Below are 8,921 nucleotides of genomic sequence, written 5' to 3'. Positions count from 1 at the left end.
TACTATGCATGAATTTCCTTTGGCTCTATATCTAGTAGTGAAATTGCTTGGTTCTATAGTATCTGTTTATGTTCCACTTCGATAGAAAACACCAGTGTTCTGAAGTGGTTGTACAAATCTGTGCTCTTACCAGCAGGTTGAAAAGTTCTAGTTTCCTTACATCCTCACCAACATTTAGTGTTGGTAGTCATTCAAAATTCATCATTGTGTTGGATGTGAGGTCGTAACTCAATACGGTTTTATTTTGCATTTAACTGAAAATTAATGATTTTGATCATCTTTTCACATCTTTTTGGTCACTTGAATTTATTTTCATAATTTTTCAAGCTTTTTGCTATTTTTTACTGGGTAATGTGTCATGTTCTTGTTGAATTTTTATGTTCTTTATTTACTCTATGTAGGAGCCCTTTTGGAGAAAAAAATTATAAATTTGTATGTATGTTATAAATAAATAAATAAATAAACAAGAAGATAAATTTTATGCAATTACTACAATTAAACTAAACTACAGTAAAAAAAAAAAATGGAAATAGAAAGAGCTGTTAATTTCTGTTCAGTCTATGGCCATGCCACACTGAACAAGCCCGATCCTGTCTGATCTCAGACACTAAGCAGGGTCGGGCCTGGTCAATACTTGGATGGGAAACCACGTAGGAATACCAGATGCTATAGGCGTAAAAAATAAAAAATAAAAATAAGGGATTGTAAACTGACAAGGTCCTTGCAATCTGTGAGATCAACCAAGGACTACTTCGCAAAAATTAAATAAATAAATAAATAAAAATTCTGTTCGAACCGATTCCATTGAAGACCTCAATGTTGGCTTTTAATTTGCCAAACTAAACTATTTCCATTAAATTTGAAACTGTAAAGGTTTATGTGATGATATATCATCTGCTCAGAGCAATGTATATTTCTACAAGCATGTCTAAAATTATATTTAGCTACCACTTAGGAAATTTTATAAAGTTAAAATTTAAGATAGGTAAAATGGGACTTTATTTATCTTTTACTAAATTTAAAATAATCCAGAAGTGGCAGAGGAAATCTAAATCATCTCAGTTTAAATAAGTGATATGAGCTTGAATATTTTAGAATGAAACTTGGTTTATTCCCATTTCATATTTTTCTTCCATTCCTCCATAGTTTCTCTAAGTTCCTAGGAAACTGGTATTGTCATGACATTCAGAAAAAGGTGTCTGTTCTATTGGAATCTTCTGTCCTTGCCAATGCTTGCCTTATTAAGGTGTAATTCCATTAGCCAGGTATTGGACCACCTACTATGAAATCTGGCTCTGATGTCTAAGAACGCTGCCATGGCTTCGAGGCATGGTGTCTAGGCATTTAGAAACTTGCTTACTTCTTCTAAGAGCAGATTCTTCTCCTCCGTTAGCCCTGTCATTTCTACATCTTTTTCCCACCCCACTGTTCTAGTTATTTATTCTTCATAACAACCCATTCCAAGTTTAATGACATAAAACAACTATTTTTATTACATTCTTGGATTCTGAGGAGAAGCAATTCAGAAAGGCCCATAGAAACAGCTTGTTTCTATTCTGAGCTATTTTGGGCTTCTCCTCAAATACACGATGTCTGGAGACTTAAATCATCTACAGGCTTTTCTTTTACTCATGTCTGAACGTTGATGCTGGCTGTTGGTTGCAACTTCAGCTGGGCCTGTTGGCCCAATACCTACATGTAGCTTCTCTTGGCTGCTTGGACTTCCTCACAGCATGAATGGATGGCTTCCAAGAGAAAAATAAGCCAAGAGAAATAGGCAGAAGTTGTTTGACTTTTATTACTTAGCATCAGAATTACATAATGTCACTTTTACTGTTTGAAAGCCCACCCGATTTGAGAAGAAACACAAATCCTACCTCTTGATGGTAGGACTGTCAAAGCCACATGCAAAAACAGCATATGGAATGAGAGTAATTGTTGCAGTCATCTTTGGAAAATATCATCTGCCACATCCACCATATAGGGGACTTGATCTGCACCTGGTCAAGATTCTCAGAATTTTCTAAAGTTGCCTTCAAGCCCATAGACTATATCTATTTTACCGGTTTGCCACCATGCTTAATGTGGAGCTTCCATGTGCTACACATGGGGGATATAGAAGACTTTTCTACTCTCAGATTTCCTGTAAAATTACATGGGTTTTGCTCTTTCCTGTTGGATAAAACCAAGGAATGGGAGTGTTCGATACCTTCTCAGATATCATCATGCTCTAATGACTTGGAACTTCTCTAGCTTTCTTCTCCCTATTTATCTGTTGGCACCTTTATCCATCTGGTTGGGAAAATGACTAATATATCCATATATTGTTTTTTCTACTCTAATATTCATTATATTTCCCTGCATTATAAATGTTAATTCTTTGAGTCTTTTGAATATTAAAATTTTTTTTTCTTTCCTCCAAATCCACATTTATATAAATCAAAAGAGTATTCAAGATATGTCCTCACTTTGGACTTTAAAAGCCTGTTTTGGAAGTCAAAGTAAATTATTTGACCATTTGTTCATTGTCTCTTCTTTGTGTTTTCTCTCTTGGGCAATATCTCTATTATTTTAATGCTGGAGGAACCACAAGGTAAAATGGAACTAAAAAAGAGAAAAATAATTGAATAAATTTTCAAAATATTACCCTGTTACATTTGCAGAAAGATCACAAACTATATTGACTGTTACACTTTCAATTGTATTTGGTAATGAATTAGCTTCCTAACATAAATGCAAATTATATTTATTATCGGTAAGCCATTCTAAAATATGTTAATCTGATACTAAGAGATAAGTAAAATTCTCAATATTCTTTATATTTTAAAAAATTATTTAAGATGTAACAAAGTGATCTCTACTTTGTGTAAATATTTAGGTTATGCTACATTCCAGGGAAACCCAGAAATATTTGAAAAGTTTTGTTTTTTTATTTTATCTCATCTTTTTAATTTCCAATTTGATGTAACTTCTATTAGTTGTATTACTATATGTCATGACATTTTCTATGTGAAAATGTTATATTTAAATTCAATTAATAAATATAATGCATGTCTTGCCAATTTGATGGGTTTACACTAAAATCAAATGTCAACTAGCTGTAAAGTCTTCATAGTAGAAAATTATGAGATTTATCATGGCCCTGTTGAATGATCTTTTTGCTCCTCTCTAAAATACTGGCCTATATAAGATTAGATAATATGCATGGGTGAAATATCTATAATTATTTTTTTAAGTAGATTACTAAATTCTGAGAAGGTAATTATAGAGGTAAACTTGGAGATTGTTTTTCAATCTAACCAGAAATTGAGATTTTTTCAGAAAATTTTCTTTAAAGCAGAGGAGATATTCTCAAAATATACTCTGTTAAATATACTTCTGGTTCCTGGTTCTGCATGTAAGAAGATTGGAAGTTACTACTCCATCCTAACAACAAATGAAAAAGCTGAATAGACTGAAAAATTAAGAACTCTTCTTGAATCCACAAAAAAAAAAAAAAAAAAAAAAAAAAAAAAGAGGATAATCACCTGTCTCCAGGACTAGAGAGATAGAGATGTGAAAAAAAAAAGGAGTCACGGCTTCTTCTTAGGGCCTCAAAATAGACCCATAATATAAGCTATGGACTTTGGGTGATTATGTTCTCTGAATGTAGGTTCATCCATTGTAACAAATGTACCATCTGGTGGGGCATGTTGAGAATGTGGGGAGTGGCTCTCCCCATGTGTGGGGGAAATCCCTGTACCTTCACCTTAGTTTTCCTGTGAACTTAAAACTGCTCTAAAAAATAAAGCCTCAAAAAAACTACTTTACTAATATAAAGTAAACAATAACTAGTGGAGACAATAAAGGCTTTGAAAATATTCTGCAATAAGAAAAGGAGGTATTTCTTTAACTTTTTATTTGACTTAATAGTAACTTGTAGAGTTCACATATGAGAGAGAGAGAGAGAGAGAGAGAGAGAGAGAGAGAATGAGAACAGAGAAATTAAAGCAAATATAAAAACATAAAAAGCAAATAAATAAAATTTAGATTAGTAATTAAAGAAAAGAAGAGACTCTGTCTTAATTTTAATGTCTAAAATAACAGTTCTCAAAATATAGTTTCCCCAGATACATTCATTTTAATACTCAAACTATTTTCATATTATTTCCTTATGGTGCTGACATATGCACCAACATTACAAAAGCAGTTTGGTAAAACTGCTGGTTTCTTAGTATGAATCAAGTGAGTGCCACCAAACTATTAGTAGCCACCGTATACTTCACAGCCAGGAACTTGTAAGGAAAATAAAACAAAACAAATAATATTTAAGAATGTACTAGATGAAACATACAAATTGTTACTTTTATTAAATCTTAACTCTCCAGTAATGCGGTTTTAATTTACTGAGTAATGAAATAGAAACACTTCTAAAATATTAATGCTGCATAACAAACTATGATAATTGCTCCCTGGCTTGAAGAATTGTCTGGGTTGCAAGCCAAGCTAGCTGTTTTTCTTTTACAGAAAGCACCATTTTTACTTGAAAAAAAGACTGACAGAAAACGATGTTTATTCAGAGCTGAGTATTTGGTGGACATTTTCTCTACAGTGAACAAAGAAACTGAACCTGCCACTTGAAGAAATACATCTGGTAGTATTTGTTGCCAGTGATAAAATTTGATCTTTCAAAATGAAAATTAGAAATTTGAAAATTTCTCTCTACCATTGTGAGACTGGCACTGCTTCATTTTTAGATACCTTTCTGATGAGACTGGTGATGCAATTGATTAATGTAATACTTAATATTATATAATAAAATGTGTCAACATTTGAAATATTAGCATAACTCAACAAAATGATACTTTCCAAATGATCTTTTCATTCAAAGTGAAAGATAGACCAACGGATTTGAATGTAACAGTGCAAAAATAAAAAGATGTAATTTTTGATTTCACATTTCAATATCTATGTAAAAATTACCTATTGTAAAATTTTGATATAGTATTAAAGAGTATTTCAAATTAAATCAAGAAGACTATTTATACCATGCCCCTTTCCCCCTACTAGATGTATTTGTGAGGCTGGATTTTGTCCATATGTTTTAACCTAAACAATTTATGGCATTCTTATCTATCATTAAATTATTCTGACTTTTCTCATGTTCCTCTCATTACTCCTTTCTAGTTTCTTCCTAATATTTTTAAATGGCTTACTCCTACTATCTACTATTTTCTCTATAACTGCTTCTTAGGTGACTACTGGGAAAGATGATCCATCTGCCTTAGATTGCCTTAGGCATTCTTTCTAGGTATGTCAAGAGTGTAAAGTTGCAAACACTCTTTCTCTGGGCAATTTCTCTGGGTTCTGTTTCCAATGAATGACTCTGAGGAATGAAGTGAAACCACCTCTAAATAAAGTACAAACTGACTTCTCTGTCCATAAAAGCAGTAGATTTCTCAAGCTCAGTGTTCCTCTTCTGCAGTACAACCTAATGCATTTGCAAACATCCACCAGGTAGGCACCATACATATCATCTCATGGGATTTGAGTGGAATGGTGGGCTAACAGAACCAAACATGTAGCTCTGGCTACTGCTGTTTGCAACATACTCACGTGTCCTGTATCTTCTGCCAGCACATATGAAACTGTGGCAGGCAACTTGATCACTTCAGAGTAGGATAAAACCCTAGACCTTGCACTCTTGAGAGTGACCTCTTTCTTATCTGTGGTGTCCTCTTAAAATTCAGAAAGAACAATAACTCCAAAATGTATGACTTTAGACTGGATTACTGTCCAAGTTTTAGATTTTCTATTAGAAAATATGAAAAAGATACAGTTAATGACCTATTTGCCCAAAGTCTAATTATGTAAAGTAAATAATTTTCTCAGTGGTTATAAATTTCCTGAAATAAGGATCACATCATATAGATCTTCTGTATTCTTTACAGCTTTGAATTTGGTATTATGTCATAGTTACACTTCAGTAGGCCTCATTAAGAGTAGTTATCAGTGATGATATTTCCTTCTTCAGGTCTCTAGTATCACCTAAGAATTCTCAAACAATAATTTAAACGTATATTACTTCCTCAGATTCCAGTTTCTTGATTTTTTCCCATAATTTCCAGATATATAATGAATTTAGCCTGAGAGTTTTTAGAAGTTGCAGTCCTAGCCCGTGGCCTTTCCACTGGTGTGCCTTTGAGAGTGTCTGGGAACTTAGCTGAGCAGAAAGCTGAAGCCAGGCCTTCTGTTCAAATGCACCAAATGTGACACATTGGCTCCCAGAGAGCACTCTCTGCTCACTGCTGATGAGACCATGGCCCAAAGCCAAAACTTGCTGTAGACACATGACCCCCCTTAGTGAGGAAGGAAAAAACATCCCTTGTAATGACATTTTAGCTCCAGTTCCAGAATCCTGATTATTAACAATTTTTTCAGTAGTTAAAATTAAAACTGAAATAAACTTTAATATCATGATTAAGGCTTTGGCAGTGTCTCAGAAGGACATCAACAGGATGTTTGTATAGACTACTAGGAAACTCCCTGTGGTAGCTACACAAAGTTAAATTTGGTTTAAAATGATGACAAACTAATATCAATGAGAACTCCTCCTAGGTTAATGAGATCACCTGATTTCTTATTGTATATTCTTATGGAATCAAGCTTTGGGTTCTTCAAACCAGAATTTATGAACCGCCCATGACATCTCTGGATTGTTTGCATAGATTCCAAGAATCCACAGTTTTCTACCTCTGCCAGTTGATACTAGTTAATAATAATCTTCAGGGTGAAACATATTTCAGAATGTAAAACCAACCTCTAATTTTGGTATGACGTTGATAGAGTTCTTTGTAATTCTTAATCAGAAAGACAAATTCAGCTATTACTTTAACTTCGATCTTTTTTGAAATAAAATAGAAAAACATATATAATACATACATAAAATAGAAATACATACATACAAAAATACATAGAATTCCATGTCCCTGAAGGAAAACTTATTATTTTTGTATTTCTTTAGAATATTTACATGATTTCTATATTATTTTTATAATAGTTATCTGGCATTTCATTTGGATGTCAATTTTTCCCATGTTGTAGATTAATCTCTATAAGAATTTATAAGAAACATAAGTGACATTCATATAATGTTATGTTTAGAAGATATCAGAGTGTCAATAATGTGAGGTTTACATTATAACCAATCTCTTAGACATTCAATTTCTCTTTTTGGGAGAAACCAATTTTCATTTTCTGGATCTGCTATAGCACCACCTTGTTGTGTGTGTCACCATGTTGGGCTCTGGAATGATTATTCTTTGCTGGTGGGAATGCAAAATAATAGAGCCACATAGAAAGCCTGCTTGGTGATTTCTTACAAAACTAAACATACAATCTAACAAATATACTCCTTGGTATTTACCAAAAGGAATTGAAACTGTATGTCTACACAAAAACCTCCACACAGATGTTTATAGCAGCTTTATTAATCATCTCCAAAACTTGGAAGCAACGAAGATGTCCTTCAGTAGGTGAATGAATAAATGAACTGTGAAACATTCAGATAGTGAAATATTATTCAGCGCTAAAAAGAAAGGGGCTATCAATTATGAAAAGACATAGAGGAAACTTAAATGCATATTACTACATTAGCAAAGCCAACTTGTAGAGGCTGTATATTATATGATTCCAATGATAGGACAGTCTGGAAAAGGCAAAACTATGGAGTTGGTAAAAGGATTATTGGTTGCCAGTGTTGAGCAAGCGAGGATAAATAGGTGGAGCACAGAGGATCTTTAGAGCAGTGAAAATACTCCGTATGAGACCATAATAGTGGCTACATGTCATTATGCATTTGTTCAAATCCACAGAATATACAATCTCAAGAGTGATCTTAATGTAAACTATGGACTTTGGGTGATTATGATATATCAAGCAAGGTGGGTTCATCATTTGTAATGTACCATTTTGATGGACAATGTTGAGAATGAGATGATTATGCATGTGTGGAGGCAGAAGCTATATGAGAAATATCTGTAGCTTCTCTTCAATTTTGCTATAAGCTTTACAATTCTCTAAAAAACAAACACAAAAAATTAATATTCCATTTTTGTAGGAGAGAAAATAAAAACAACTGAGTTACTTCACAATGTTTTTAAGTAGATCAAATAAAAATTTGAATGTGATTTGTAAGAATATTAATTATAAAAAAAACAATGACCTTAATATTTACTATGTGCCAATCACTTTTCTAAATGCTTTACATATATTAACTCATTTAGACCTTACTATAAACCTGTGATGTAGACAATATAATTATATCAACTCTCTAGCTGAGGAAATTAAGGTACTGAGAAGCTGAGTAACATGTCAAGGTCACCCAATTTGCAGAGGTAGAGCAAAGATATGATTCCATATCTCTGACTCATGAGTTTTTTTCCTAATGGTTACCCTTACTACCAATTAAGGTATTGACCACATTCCGTTAGTATTAATTATAATTCTATAAGGGATGAGATATCATTGCAACTATTATTAATGATGTGGATTTCCAGAATGAATTAATCCACTTAAATCCTTTGTTTAATGAGTTTGGGGATATTTTGTATTTCCAAGTGAGGGTCTGGGGTGTTCCGACCTCTAAGTTTTCTCAGCTAAGTTAGTTTTGAAATGGTTGGGATTTGTGCAATATTTCAAAGGCTTCAGGTTTTATCAAAAAAGATATATATCCATAAATTACTCTAGAATGACAAAATACAGGAGCACAGAAGATCTGTCCAATATAAGCTGGGTAAGGGGTGAACATAAAGTGGTGACACGATGGAAAACATACTAATCTGGGTCTATCTAATGACCATCACTGAGTCAACACATAAGAAATAATGAGGCATTTTCTAGAAGTTGCTTAATATTTATATTTGTCTTTTTCTACAGGCATG

At 33.0% G+C, this 8,921-nt stretch overlaps 1 pseudogene; it reads left to right on the top strand.

Annotated features, from left to right (window-relative positions):
• Nucleotides 1-556: 556 nt before the first annotated feature.
• On the top strand, nt 557-675 carry LOC120605374 (uncharacterized; annotated as a pseudogene).
• Nucleotides 676-8,921: the final 8,246 nt, after the last annotated feature.

This window comes from Pteropus medius, unplaced genomic scaffold (assembly GCF_902729225.1).
Source record: "Pteropus medius unplaced genomic scaffold, Ma_sr-lr_union100, whole genome shotgun sequence".
NCBI lineage: Eukaryota > Metazoa > Chordata > Mammalia > Chiroptera > Pteropodidae > Pteropus > Pteropus medius.
This window is presented reverse-complemented; position numbering and strand designations above follow the sequence as displayed.